We start from the raw sequence: 13,666 nt of genomic DNA, 5'->3' as shown, positions 1-13,666 counted from the left end.
TGTAGTTAGTTACTCTCTTCCTCTACCCGCCCCTCCCCTCTCCAGGCACCATTAGCTCAAGCCTATTTCAATATTTAAGCACCCACTCCCCCACCCCTTCCGACTCTTCAACACTTTGGAAAATCAGAGCTCTCATTCAGGCTAAGCTTGGATTTGCCAGCCCTGTTCTTTCTCTTTCCCCAGGAGGCAGGCTCCCTGTTGACTGCACCCAGCGTGAGAGCCATGACAATGACACTTCCTTTCTCAAATTACAGTGTCTTGGTTAGTAAATATCCCCAGCATAGTTTACGTGTTCCACCTTGTCGTCTAAGAAAAAGTAGCTAAACTTCAAGCAGTTCACATTATTGAGATATTTAAATACCATGTCTGTACCTGAACAACGCATGAGAAGGGGAGAGGGTCAGATAGACAGGCTACGCATGGATGGGGGCTTGTGCACAAATCTGCTGGGTGGTAGGTTTTTCCTTCAAGTACAATCGTAGTTTTAGTCTGCAAAGCAAAGCAGTTTTAGTCTGTGTTCTCTCGGGGCAGGACTTTATGCACAGCTGGACCTCGAAGAGAACATGTTAGAGTAGAATTCTGTGGTTAATTAATCCCCCAAACAACTCAAAATGAAAGGAAATAGAAAGCTGAGAGAATTTTCCCTGGACTCCCTCACCTAACCACTGTGGGTGCAAGTGTGTGCCAAGAGTGTTAGCTCATGCAGAAGGGATAATGACACATTGAGGAAGAAAAGAAAGAAAAATGTCTCTGCTCTTAAGAAGATCTAAGTCTAGGGAAATTCTTTCATGAATGTCACTTCCCCTTGAGGAAGACAGCAGCAAAGGCCCACCAGCCTGGAGACCCTTCTAAGAGACATACAAGCAGAAAGGCTGGCCTCCTTGCCCTGTAAGCGTGGTCTAGCTTTTCTCTCTGTATGAGTTATCCACAGATAACCAGGATGGCTCTCTGGATACAGTAGATAACGCTTTGGTGTTAAACCTGAGACCAAAACCTATCTCTGCTACTTTCTAGTTACGTCAAGTTAAATCTGTTGACTCCCCTTCCACATCTGAGAGAGGTGGAAAATAAAATTTACTATTCAGAATTTTTTTAAAATACATATAATACACAAGGCCCCCAGCAGGTGCTTATTAAGTAGTCAGGATTATTAAGTTCATTATCATTTAATGTGAGGTTCTTTTTTGAGAGAGAAAGCATGGGAGGTGGGGAGGGACAGAGGGAGAGGGGGAGAGAGAATCTCAAGCAGACTCCACACTCAGCACGGAGCCTGATGTGGGACTCGATCCCAGGACCCCAGGCTCCATGACCTGAGCCGAGAGCAGACGCTTAACCGACTGAGCCACTCAGGTGTCCCAATGGTATCCTGATTCTTAACGCCAAGATGGTAAGAATCTTTGATCTAAACTTCAAGGAAGATCAGTCTAAGAGTTAGTGACTAATTCTGTTCCTAACTGAAAGGTCACACGGTCAAAGACAAGTAAACCTCCATTTAAAATTCCTGTTGTACATAAGGAATACAGGCACTGACACTTTACAGTATTATATGCTGACAGAGAGAGGGTAGCTATACTTGCAGTGAGCACAGGATCATGTAGAAACCTGTGAGTCACTTGGCTGTGTACCTGAAACTAATGTAACCCCCAGAAGAGGTCAATTTCCTAATCTCTAATGTCATATTCCTTTTCTGCCATGACTGGCTAGTAGTAAGACACTTAACTTTATTTATGATATGGTAACTATGTAACCTTTATCTGGAAATATTATTCCACAGACAAGAGACGTGGCCTCATCATCTTAGAATCCAGGGGTCATGCGGAGGTTAGGCCTGACCTGCCATAGCAGGACAAGGGATTTGGACCTACTCTTCGGACAGTCTTTTGGGGATCAGAGGGCTCACTACAGGCTGCCACGCAAGCAGGCCCTCTCCAGCATGCCCCGGGGCTATTCTCATCCTGAACCTAGATATGAGGTCTATGCATCTTTCAGTCTTCACTCTGGTTTCTGTATGGCTATTGGAATGGGAACACTTAGCCAAAGTGTTAAGAACAGGCTCATTTGTCAGCTGCCTCTTCGTCTCTGTTCTTCATGTTAAAACATCCTCAGCTCTGTGTCTGCATTTAGGAATGTAACTTGTGAGCAGCCTGCCTCTGGCTCTTTCCTTGTTTGGCTGCTTTCAAAGCCCAGTGTAAAGCTGAAAGGTGACAGCCTGACCCACTTTGCTACTTTTTTTTTCTTTTTGGTATTGTTATTAAAATAACTAATGACTGTGCATAAAACAGAAAATCCGCAGTGAAACAGCCCTGTCTAAGGGGAGCAGCAGAAAGTAGCTAGACCACTGAAATGACAAAATCAGGAGGCATGGTGGGGGAACAGGGATTGTGAAGTGGGGTGGGGTGATCTTTCATTATGTTTGAAGCAATACCCGGGACAACCTCAGATTTCCACCAGGCAGCCATTCAAATAGAGTTTAATTTGTTTCGATATAATTTCAAATTTTTAAACACCCAACCTATAGCTAGCTCCTTTATCCTTGCTATGAACTGCACATTCCTATTTATAGAACCCAAACAATATTTTCATATGCTGAGATTAAATGAGTTAGAAAATTATTAATTACTTTCAATAAAATGGAAATTCTTTGGTTATAAAACCCAGAGAATAAGAAATCACGCCGTGTACTTTCATGCCTGCTCAGTGTTTGGAAAGATAACCGGAGCAAGCTGGACAGACAGACACCTATCTTGTAACCCAAGGGTAAAGCAAAGTGGGGGAAAAAAAAGGTGATTTGAAGGAAACAGAAGAGGCCTTTGAAAATTTTTGGTCTGGTTGCTTAAAAAAATAGGGATGACAACCTGAAGAGAAGAAAACCCTGCCGACTGAGGGTCTCAAGATTTAAGAGCAATATGTGTCATTGGGGATGCAAGAGCTGATGGCAGCAGAAAAGAAGCGCATATGGGGAGACAATGGCCCAGAGTTAGCGTTGCAAAGAGGAGGGAAGGGGTGGGGGTGACAGTAGATTTGATTCATTTGGGAGATACCAAGGAACAGGCTGTTTAGGAAACTTTTTAAACCTATGTACTGAGTCTGAGGAAGGTAGGTTACAGCAGAGGACTTCAGGCGTCTTAGAAACAGAACCCCATGGCAGTGAAGAACACTTAAAGTCAGACATTGTAACAAACTATTGATGTCATGGACCAAGCTGGTATTAAGAGTCATCTCATTACCAAAGAGCCTTCACCGGATTTCACTTTCAAATCAACCATCCTCATTGTCTCAATCACTGTCTCTCTCTGGATTCAGCCCTCGCTTGACCTGATTTTCTGACCATGAGTTGAGGGTCTTTGCTTTGGCAACACACAAACTCCAGTCTAGGCGTGTAAGCCCACCCAGATTTTTAGTAATTTTCTAAATTTTCCAAGAGTAAGTTTTCTCGTTGCTTATGTAGTGACACCACCTGCCAAGTAGATCCATTCCAAGAATTAAATGAAATAATACTCGCAAAAGGATTTAAACCGAGCCTGGTCTGGGCTTCTCAGCCTTTGCTCAGACTTCAGTAAAGGCTGAAGTAAAGGATCTTGCTAGGTTGGAAGTAGAAGTGGAAAGAGAATTACCTTCACAGTAGGTAAAACTGTTAATTGTACAGTAGGTCTGTTGGAACTGCCATTTGACGACGTTGTTATTTAGAACATATATTCTTGCATTTCTTAAGCTCACAGGAATTACAAAGAGTTCCTCTACTTCTCCCATACGAGAACAATTTTCATGAAGTCACAACCTCTCACATTCAAATAATCACCATTTGTTACTCAACTCTGTACAAGTTTATAATAAATAAATATGCTAATAATTGTTACCTGTTCACGAACATTAATCAGAAACTGATCCTGAGTTGCCAGACAGCGCAGTGTACATATTGGGAAGGCAAGCAAGTGCTGGGTGCTCTGCCTACATATCCTGTTAAATAGAGCAAATTGCATCACATTGTGAATATCGAGAGCTTAAAGGAGTCCTGTACGGCTTTTGTTTAACTATGAATACATTTTTTAATACATTTTTGAAGGCTGATAAATAGTAAAAGGCATTATTAATGGTGATTGAAATGCTTTACATTTTTAAGCTGTATGATGAAAAACAAATGGGAGAAGGGAGATATGAATATAGAAGAATGTTCATGGGACAATTTAGCGACTAAATTAAACACACTTACCATGTGAAATAAGCCTTAGCCCCAAATCATCGATTTATCTCAGTGAGTATTTTCCTCTAATTTTAGGACTTGACACTGTCTGATAGCAGCAGCAGAACGAATCTGAGACATCCCTGCTCCCCTTACTTTCCTGCAAACCACCCATTTTGCTCTCTTTTAACTCACAAGTAGCTGGTCCCATTGTTTTCTCAGCCTGAGTCGCTGTGTTTGTGTGTTTTCTTTTTTAATTTAGGACTGTGGGGGTGCCTTGTGGGAGGGGCTTTTATTTTGAATCTGTTTCACCTCAAAAACAAAATGTTTAATTGTGCAAGATGGTGTCTTCCTCAGGACCTCCAACAACCACACCCTCCACCCACACCCATTTCTCACAGCATCAGTTTGTTTTTAGATAGCAGTGTTGGTCTACACTCGCACAAAGAGCAGGGGTCTGGGCTGTTAAAATCACCTGCATTCTCATCCTGGACTTGGTATTTAACCTCCCTGAGTTTGATTTTTGTCCTCTGTCTCTCTTGGCTCTAAAAGCATTCCAGAATTCTAATTTTATTTCTCTTAGGATCCATATGATGCCAACTGAGAGGTCACAGATGATCGTCACTAACTTCTGCCTTAGATCTATATTTTCCTAACTACTGAACTGCGTATACCTACAGAGAAAAACGCTCTCTCTTTCCCTCTTGAATTTATACTATTGGGGCTCTGCTGTACTTGCTGGAGAGGCTTCTGCTTTGTGTCAGCTGGTTTTCTTTGTTACCATCCCTATGTCTCCCACCCGCAATATCTTGGTACGCCTCAGCTTCCCTCTGTGACCCTTCATCCATGCAAGCTTGAAAATTAGATTCAAATTGCTATCTGTATTTTCATTTCACTCACAATATTGAAAACGTACAAGCATGAACTAATTCTCTCAATCTAGCTCCATACTTACCTACCAACTCATTAAAAAGTGGCGTTAGCACTGGAGCAAGAGATCATATATTAGAGCAGGAAAGCAATTTACTTGGCAAGTTCATTTGTGTATTCTCTCCAATGTCAGAGCAAAGGTTTGTCCTTGGGATAAGGGTGTTTTCTTGCCCAGCCTGGTCTCTCCGGCTGTCTGATTCCTCAATTAGCTGACACCTCTGTGCCAGTGATTTTATCCTGGACTTGTTTAGTGGACGGACTAGAAATAGTCGTCCAGTGACTTGCATGCTGGTTTTATAGCATTACTATAATCGCTGCCTAAGTATCCCTGCAAGGAGGCCGAGACGTGAAATGAGGCTCCTGGAGCGGGTGTGTTTGAGACATGCAACAATTTGCAAAGGGTAAGGAAGGGTATTTTGACAATTTTCATTGGAAGCCTGAAGTCTAAACAAAATTACAAAATCAAACAAGAACAAATTGGCTCTTGTATTATGTTCTGTGTTACAGAGCAGAATTCGGTGCCAGAGATTTCTGTGTTAAGTCTCTAAAGATAAACACACTAAGAATGGTGTGTTTATCTTTTTCATTTCAAAAATACATGAGATTTGTTTATGATATATTTTTGCTCTCCTTACACAGTTCCCTCTGCCCTTGGATGATGAAAATAAAATTTGTTGTGTATTGTCTTTATGATTTTCAAGTCAGAACATTAGAAAAGTAAACCAAGAGAAACCGGATTTTTAATCATTCATAGGTGACCCAAAGGGGCTATTTACTTTGCTTGACCATTCAACAGATAATTTTCTCCTGACTAAACTTCAGGGGATAAAAAAGGGAACAATGTTCACTTGCTTCGTGTTGTCAAAAACTTTATAGTATGGATGGAGAAACCTGTGGCTTTGATGGCTACTGAAATTTTGTTGTCTATCTTCTTACATCTGTTAAAAGTTTTAGATCACGTGGTATTCATCAGTCCATTGTCTCCCTGCTTGAGGTCAGGCAGGGAACTGAAACAGGGAAGCAGGCTGGGTGTGAGTGAGTGAGAAGGGCGAGATGCGTGGCTAGGAGGCTCTGAGAGGTGGGGAACTGCAGTAGCTGAACTGGAGTAGCTGAATGGTGGAGTAGCTGAACTGGAGTAGCTGCCAGTTACTCCACCATTCAGCTCCAACTGAGGTGGGATTGTGGACAGAGCTGTCAGATACTCCGAACTGTAAACATACGCTGGAAATCTGGATTTTCATGTGTGTTCTTCCAATTTTTAAATCTTGGCTCAACATGACAAAATACTGACAAGAAAGCAAAATATGTCTGTGTAAACAGATTTGGCCTGTTGGCCCCTGCTTTATGACCTTTGGCATTGAAAGGCTGATAACATTTTCAAAGAAAGATAAACATGGGCATTTTTCGAAGACGTTACATAATCTTCTAATGCATCATTTTAATGGGTAAATAATGTTTAATTTTGTAGCCATTCTATACTTTAAATAATCCTCTATTTGGGACAGAAGTCATTTCCAATTTTTCACTTTTCACTCTCACAGAGAATGGTGCAGAGAACTTCTTTCTGCCTCTTTTTTTTTTCCTTTTATAGATCGCTAATTGCTTTTCTAGGATAAATTCCTAAAAGTTGGATCATTGTCTAAAATTATATACACTTGCTACTTTTGATAGTAAAATCCCACCAACAAGTGGATCATTATGTTATTTCCCATAGCCGTTAACCAAAATATGAATTGTTATTAAAGAACACTGTAAATCAGTTAAGTAAAATATTCTGTTAGAAGTTTTGGTTATCATTTTATTGATTGTGAAGTTTTACATTTTTCATCTTACTGACCACTGGCATTTTTTATTTGCCCTTTTTACAGGGAAACTTTTGGATATGTGTTGTATCTATTAATATTTAACTTTATGGTATCATATTCAAACATTCAGACTTTCTCTACTCCAAATAAGTTAATGTTTAAGATAATGTCTTTTAACTATTTCACATATTTTATACTTGAAACTATAATTTATCAGACCGTATTTTAAAATAAGGTATGAAGTGATTTAATATTGATTTTTTTTCCAAATAGTTTGAAAATCACTCCAGAAACATGTATCGAACAATTCACACCTTCTCCACAAATTTGAAAAGCTAACTCTATCATCTACTAAATATTTCCGAAAACCTGCATCTATTTCTGGGCTTTCCATTCTATTCCACTGTTTCATCTGGTTTCTCCTTGTACCAGCAACATCATTTTCTTCTACTTTAATTGTATAATGTGTTTAGTTAGTGCACTGTTTTTAATTATCTTTATTGTATTTTCATGCTATTTTTACATAAACCTTAGAATATTCTGTGAACTCCTTTTCCTTATGGTATTTTTATCGGACTCTGATAAATTAATTTGAGAAAAATTAACAATTGTCTAGTATTAAGTCTTCCCAGCAAGGAAGGTTTTTTATTCATTCCAGTTTTGTCTTTTGTTCCTCTAGGATGTCTTGCAGTTCTTTTCATATATATCTAACATGAAATTTTTATAGACCTGTTGGTGTATGTATATTGTATATATCTTGCTAAGACTAACCTTACTTATAGTCGCACAATGAATGGAACTATTGTCACTATATTTCTAATTCTGATGTATAAAAAATGTATATCATTCATATAGACTATGAACTGTAGTCTTTGTATTTGGCCACCTGTACATAATGCAAATAGAATATATTTAAATGTGAAAGCTGTTATTTTATATCTGGCCACTTTCTATGTACAAATAATGCATATATTAATTAAAAATTATGCTTATATATTCATTGAAGTTCGTACTATTCCACAGCCTTCTCACCTATGAATAAGGATTGTTATAATAACCTGGTGGCTATTTTCTTGCCTCCCAATTTATTCTGTATAGAACTGAAAAGGTTCCCCCCCCAAAATAATGTAGCAAATAAATCTGCATAGTCCGTCCTTCTGATTAAACCAACTATCTCACTTTATAATTTGGCAGAGACTGCATAAAATCTAGTCCCACTCAAAAGTTGGTTTGCAACCAAAAATTTAAGATACTTATAAATATATTTTTTTATAAATAAAAAAATTCAGACATAAAATACTTAATACATTTGCTGCAATCATATATAACTTGAAAAATAATCCAATAATTATGACAATTATCTGTGTAAAGACAATAAAGCTAAGGGTCTCTTTGTTGGAAAGGAGCACAAAGCACTGTGGAAAGTGACTATTGTATAACCAAATAAATACCTCTGTCTTAAATAAGGAATTGATGTGACATACGTAGTGTGGTCTAGGAAGGTTGAAATTGTATTTCTGAAGCTACAGAAATAATATTGATTAGATGGCAATGCAAGAATACCTTGCAAATAACTTTCAGGTGGAATAAGCGCTAAATGTCAGTAAACGCAGACAGAAAATACATTACTGACTCTTCTGAATCACCATTGATGTTTGAGCTCTGACACTTTTGAGTATAAAAATGACAGGTTTATTTTTGTTTTAGAATGTCCCCTCATTCTCCCCAAGGTCTGTCACTTTGTGATGGGGAGGTCAGCGAAGGGGTTGGAGCCCAGCAGCAGGTACACTCAGAGAGGCAGAGAGAGCATTTGGAATAGCAAGGTCCTGATTTCACCTTTAATCATCGAGTCTTCTGCAATTACATGGCATTGCAACCATCACAGAAGCAAGCAACCTTTAGGCCAAGTGGTGGAAACATCCGCACACCCATTTTTTAGCATCAAGCCTACAAGCTGAGTGAATTTTTCACTGTGGCTGTGATTTCTCTGTTGACTGATTTTGTGAGGGCTTTCTTCTTTTGAGGAAAAAAAAAATCAGGTATGGAAAGCATTTAGGGTCTTTGTTTTCCTCCACCACACTTATTCCCTCTGCTTACTTATTTCCCATCATAGAACTTTGGAATTCAGGGAACATACGTGAAAGCTTTTCTTTTTGATGAAAGACGGTCCAAACCTTGCACCTACCCCATTCCCATGCTCTTCTTAGCTTGGCCTTATTTTGGTGACAAGCAGAAAGCCATTTGGCTGCTTTCCCATTGATGGCCATCCCTGGCACGTCTCCATGTGCCTGCAAAGGGGCGATGGCTTCACCTTCAAGGGAGTTTGTGCCTGTCAGTCTAACTGCTCTGTCCACATTTCACAGGGAGCTAGGACTGACAATAGCTAACATGTTTTGAATATCTAAAAAGAACGAGCCCAATGTTACAGGTGGTACTACTGTTATCCTCTCTTTTGGATACAAGAAAGTAAGTTTTCCAGTGCCAGCTAATGGTGGTGCTCAGACTTGAAGCCAAGGAGGTTTGATGGTGAAGCTTTGACTTCTGATCATGCAAACTTCTCACCTGTCAGAGCAGGAACATGCTGTTTTTCTCTCTCTGTGTTTGTGTGCATGTGTGAAAATACAGTTTTAACTTGCCTCTATAAACAGAATCACCAGTGAACTGGGCTCACTACAAGTTCATCAATATCTATCAAAACTGTGATGATTTATTTTGAATGTCAACTTGGTTAGGCCATAGTACCCAGTTATATAATCAAACATGAATCTAGATGTTGCTGTGAAGGTAGTTTGTAGATGTTAACATCTATAATCAGTTGAATTTAAGTAAATGACACTACTCTCAATTATGCATGTGGGCCTCATCCAATCTGCTGAAGCCTTTAGAACAATAATTGAGGTTTCTGGGAGAAGAAGACATTTTGCCTCAAAACTGGAGTAACTCCCAAATGTGAGACCAGAAACCATCAAGATCCCAGAGAAGAACATACGCAGTAACTTCTCTGATGTTGGCTATAGCAACATTTTTCTGGATATGTCTCCTGAGGCAAGGGAAACCAAAGCAGAAATAAAACTATTGGTATTACATCAAAATAAAAAGTTTCTTTCTGCACAGCAAAGGAAACAATCAACAAAACTAGGCAACCTACTGAATGGAAGAAGATATTTGCAAATGACATATCTGATAAAAGGCTAGTATCCAAAATATATAAAGAACTTATACAACTCAACACCGAAAAAATAAATGAGCCAATTCAAAAATGGGCAGAAGACATGAAAAGACATTTCTCCAAAGAAGACATCCAGATGGCCAACAGATGCATGGAAAGATGCTCATTATTACTTACCATCAGGGAAAAGCAAATCAAAACTATAATGAGATACCACCTCAATCCTGTCAGAATGGCTAAAATAAAAAACACAAGAAACAAGCGTTGGTAAGGATGTAGAGGAAAAGGAACCCTCGTGCACTGTTAGTGGGAATGAAAATTGGTGCAGCCACTGTGGAAAACAGTATGGAGGTTCCTCAGAAAGTTAAAAATAGAACTACCATATCATCCAGCAATTGCACTACTGGGTATTTACCCAAAGAATACAAAAACACTAATCCAAAGGGATACATGCACTCTCTGTTTATAGCAGCGTTGTCTACAACAGCCAGGATATGGAAGCAGCCCAAGTGTCTACCCATAGATGAATGGATAAAGAAGAGGTAGTATATATATAATACAGTGGACTATTACTCAGCCATAAAAGAGAATGACATCTTGCCATTTGCAATGACATGGGTGGAGCTGGAGAGTATTATGCTAAATGAAATAAGTCAATCAGAGAAAGATAATGACTGATATGATTTCATATCAATAAAAGATATGATTTCACTCATATGTGGAATTTAAGAAACAAAACAAATGAGCAAAGGGAAAAAGAGAGAGAGAGAGAGGAAGAGAAACCAAGAAATAGACTCTTAACTATAGAGAACAACCTGATGGTTACCAGAAGGGAGGTGAGTGGGGGGGATGGGTTAAATAGGTGATGGGGAAGAAGGCGTGCCTTGTCTTGATGAGCACCAGGCGATACACGAAATTGCTGAGTCACAATATCATACACCTGAAACTAATATAACACTGTATGTTAACTATACTGGAATTAAAATAAAAATTTAAAAAACACTGCAGCAACTCCTGTCTGAGTTTTCAGCCTGTTGGCCTGTTCTAGAGATTTCAGATTTGCTCGTCTCCACAATCACATGGGTCAATCCTTTCAAATGAATTTAAATGAACAGATAAATAGATTGATAGAGGAAGATACACAGTACATCCTTGTTATCTGCAGCAATTATATTCTATAAAGTCCACATGAACACTAAATCAGTGAATACTGACACATTGCTCCTAGAGGAAATACAGGGTTGGGTTCCTGCAAGCCTCTGGTCACAACATTTTTGTCAATTAATCAATTTATAACCTTGTTTTAAGTATGTATGTGTTTCTGCTTAAAGACATCTTATTTAACATACACTGTTGATTTGTTAACATTGAACTCACAGCCGACAGCACTATATCTGCGCTTGAATGATGCCCGGTTGACACACATATTTTCTCCATATGGCACATGAGAGCATTCTGTGCTTATATGTATTAGACAGCAATTCAACACTACACTTGAAGATCATTTTAAGCAGCAAAATCACGTACAGACAGCACAAAAATGTGAAACAGGTGGCACTAAATGGACCACAAAAAGGACACAAGAAGACAGAGCATCACCTTTGATCTCAGCTGGAAACATGTATGTCATGTAACCCAAATTTTCACTCTTCTGTGCATGCGTGGAAATGACCATGAAAATATCACAAGTGTTGATTTGGGGATTACAACTAAATTTTAGCAAGTATGTCAATTCACAAATACGGAATCCACACATAATGTATATCAACTGTATACACATATATCCACACATCTTCCTGGTTGTACTTCTCTGGAGAACCCTGACTGATACAATGACCATATCAACACAACCCCAAATAGAGTGACATTTTAATTTATTAATTATGAATAACTGAGTCCGGATAGAAAATGAAATGAAAGCCTCGTGAAAAATATCAACATTGTGCCCAATTTAACAGTAGAGCTTGCTGGAATTAATTTGATAATTACAAATGTGCACCTGAATTAAGGCAACAGAGAGAGAGATTGAACCTGTGTTTATTACAGTTTAGCCCATTATATGAGGAAAATATTTCAAGTTGTTAGATGTAAGTTCAAAATCATGGTTGGCAGGTTGCATTTGATTGTTGAGAATACTGAATCGACTTACACTGGTTTGTGCCAACAGATGCTTATACATACAAATAAATTGATTTGTGTTGTTTCTTTCATTTCTCTTACCAGTTATCAACTATGAGCACTGCATGTAAGGCAAGTATTCACTGAAAGTTTTCCATGCTTTATATATGTGATTTCATACGTATCATTATTATTATACATAAATTAGAATGTAAACATACATGTATTGTCATATATCTGTGATCTACAACTTTTTTAGCCAGAATACAAGTGTTTAAAATGGTATTTTGTCAGTGTCAGTCTTACTCTCTTCTTCATTCTCTCCTACCTTTCTCTTACCAATATGCTAGTCTCTGGGACATGTTTCTCTGGCCTCCTCTGCCCTCACAATCCCTCCTTCTTTAGGACTCAAAGTTTGACTCTTAAGTAGTCAACAGATCAAGAGCCTATGAACTAATCAGAATAGAGGTTTGTTTTTCAACTGCGAGAAGAATGTCCAAATTCAGAACATTTTGACATAGTCAGTAATGTGCTTCAGGTAGTGTGTGGACCCTCTTCGTGATAGCTGAATCAACTTGACTTAGAATAGCAGATACATCTTAACAAATAGCTTGTCTTTGGTCTGTGGTTGGTCTCTTCAGGCTGAAGTTAATGAAACATCCTAACATGACAACCTAGATTAATTGCCATTTTTAAAATCATAATAGTATTTGATGTTCAATCTGAACTGACATATCCATCTCTTCAAAGCATTATTGTGACTTCATAGCAACTTAAACTTGTGTCTGTAAAATGACTTATTTTAGCAACTATAGTTTGCCTTCATGATACAGTGCATTTGCTACGTTCCCCTCACACGGCATCATTGAAAACTGATTATGCATATCACTCTATCAGGTAGACATGGCAGAGGAAGAATTTCCATCAGAGAAAAAGAAAACCAGGAGAAGACTGTGCATCTGCATAAATGTCTTTGAAGAAGAGCATTCCTCCAGGCCTCTAGAAGGTAGCTACAGAAAGCTAACCCAAGCCTGGCAATGTCCTGAAATGGAATAATTATAGTACCCATCTCAACAATTTGCTGTAAAGACTAAATATGATCATGATAATGTGGAAGGGAGCAGTCTGAGCAAATTTAGAGAGGAAGAAATTGCAGTGCATCTAAGTTCAGTGGTGCTGCGAGTGCAAGATTGAATCTGGGAGAGGTCAAAGGAGGTAGCTGAGAGTCAGAAAGAAGTTAACCTGTGGAGCACTCACATGCCCCACTAAAGAAACTCAGACTTTATGCTATAGCGGGTGGTGATCTGATGAGAAGAGGGTCAAAATAAAAGGCAGCCCAATGAATACATGTGTATGTTAAGTAGATCTACGAGGCCATTGTGTAGGGGCTGGAATTGAAGAGACAAGACCCAGAGCAGGGAGACCAGTACCTGGATCACAGCAATGGTCCATGGCAAAGAACAG

General features: G+C 38.9%; 1 protein-coding gene across 1 annotated transcript in view; it reads right to left on the bottom strand.

The window, feature by feature from the left end:
- The window catches only part of CHRM2 (cholinergic receptor muscarinic 2), a 369,062-nt gene that overhangs the window by 12,050 nt on the left and 343,346 nt on the right, over nucleotides 1-13,666 (bottom strand). The window contains exon 5 of the mRNA XM_027574639.2: nucleotides 3,858-3,957. The gene's annotated coding sequence lies outside the window, so the exon portion shown is untranslated. The remainder of the gene's footprint in view (nucleotides 1-3,857; nucleotides 3,958-13,666) is intronic.

Source organism: Zalophus californianus, chromosome 12, assembly GCF_009762305.2.
Source record: "Zalophus californianus isolate mZalCal1 chromosome 12, mZalCal1.pri.v2, whole genome shotgun sequence".
NCBI lineage: Eukaryota > Metazoa > Chordata > Mammalia > Carnivora > Otariidae > Zalophus > Zalophus californianus.
This window is presented reverse-complemented; position numbering and strand designations above follow the sequence as displayed.